The 1564-nt window shown below is 43.1% G+C and overlaps 3 non-coding genes across 3 annotated transcripts; all 3 read left to right on the top strand.

Moving 5' to 3' along the window:
* The first annotated feature begins 325 nt into the window (after positions 1-325).
* On the top strand, positions 326-444 carry LOC129088732 (5S ribosomal RNA). Its single transcript, XR_008531089.1, has one exon. It is a non-coding gene; the product is annotated as a 5S ribosomal RNA (ribosomal RNA).
* A 379-nt stretch (positions 445-823) lies between these two features.
* LOC129088731 (5S ribosomal RNA) lies at positions 824-942 on the top strand. The gene has a single exon (XR_008531088.1). It is a non-coding gene; the product is annotated as a 5S ribosomal RNA (ribosomal RNA).
* Positions 943-1437: 495 nt separating this feature from the next.
* Positions 1438-1556, top strand: LOC129088730 (5S ribosomal RNA). Its single transcript, XR_008531087.1, has one exon. It is a non-coding gene; the product is annotated as a 5S ribosomal RNA (ribosomal RNA).
* The last annotated feature ends 8 nt before the right edge of the window (positions 1557-1564 follow it).

The raw sequence follows: 1564 nt of genomic DNA, 5'->3' as shown, positions 1-1564 counted from the left end.
CGACAGGGTGGGAAGGATATAGCTAGATCATGACTTGCCGGTATAGAAATGACACAAATCCAGTTAAATGATGGCTTTCATCATTCCTAAGCTCATCGATCATTTTCTTTTCAATTTTATGCTAACGTATTCTACATTTCAACAGTAAATATTAATATTTTTACTGCACTACATTTGTGATCCTTATAGCCACTTTGTACATTCTGATTTGACATTTAAAAGCTGTGAGTGTGTCTGGAAATCTGCAGGCGCTCCCTGTATAGACGAAAGAGCAAAGCGTGGTGATATAGTATCTTTAAAAGGCCCTTTGGTAGGCACAATATTTGCTTACGGCCATACCACCCTGAACACGCCCGATCTCGTCTGATCTCGGAAGCTAAGCAGGGTCGGGCCTGGTCAGTACTTGGATGGGAGACCGCCTGGGAATACCAGGTGCTGTAAGCTTTTTTCACTCCTCTTTACAAAAGCAGAGGGCGCTGCTGCTTTTTCAGTGGACACCGACAGGGTGGGAAGGATATAGCTAGATCATGACTTGCCGGTATAGAAATGACACAAATCCAGTTAAATGATGGCTTTCATCATTCCTAAGCTCATCGATCATTTTCTTTTCAATTTTATGCTAACGTATTCTACATTTCAACAGTAAATATTAATATTTTTACTGCACTACATTTGTGATCCTTATAGCCACTTTGTACATTCTGATTTGACATTTAAAAGCTGTGAGTGTGTCTGGAAATCTGCAGGCGCTCCCTGTATAGACGAAAGAGCAAAGCGTGGTGATATAGTATCTTTAAAAGGCCCTTTGGTAGGCACAATATTTGCTTACGGCCATACCACCCTGAACACGCCCGATCTCGTCTGATCTCGGAAGCTAAGCAGGGTCGGGCCTGGTCAGTACTTGGATGGGAGACCGCCTGGGAATACCAGGTGCTGTAAGCTTTTTTCACTCCTCTTTACAAAAAGCAGAGGGCGCTGCTGCTTTTTCAGTGGACACCGACAGGGTGGGAAGGATATAGCTAGATCATGACTTGCCGGTATAGAAATGACACAAATCCAGTTAAATGATGGCTTTCATCATTCCTAAGCTCATCGATCATTTTCTTTTCAATTTTATGCTAACGTATTCTACATTTCAACAGTAAATATTAATATTTTTACTGCACTACATTTGTGATCCTTATAGCCACTTTGTACATTCTGATTTGACATTTAAAAGCTGTGAGTGTGTCTGGAAATCTGCAGGCGCTCCCTGTATAGACGAAAGAGCAAAGCGTGGTGATATAGTATCTTTAAAAGGCCCTTTGGTAGGCACAATATTTGCTTACGGCCATACCACCCTGAACACGCCCGATCTCGTCTGATCTCGGATAGACGACAGAGCAAAGCGTGGTGATATAGTATCTTTAAAAGGACCTTTGGTAGGCAATAATATTTGCTTACGGCCATACCACCCTGAACACGCCCGATCTCGTCTGATCTCGGAAGCTAAGCAGGGTCGGGCCTGGTCAGTACTTGGATGGGAGACCGCCTGGGAATACCAGGTGCTGTAAGCTTTTTTTCA

The sequence above is a fragment of the Anoplopoma fimbria genome, unplaced genomic scaffold (assembly GCF_027596085.1).
Source record: "Anoplopoma fimbria isolate UVic2021 breed Golden Eagle Sablefish unplaced genomic scaffold, Afim_UVic_2022 Un_contig_3302_pilon_pilon, whole genome shotgun sequence".
Classification (NCBI taxonomy): Eukaryota; Metazoa; Chordata; class Actinopteri; order Perciformes; family Anoplopomatidae; genus Anoplopoma; species Anoplopoma fimbria.
Note: the sequence above shows the minus strand (reverse complement) of the source record. Positions and strands in the feature narration are given on the sequence as shown.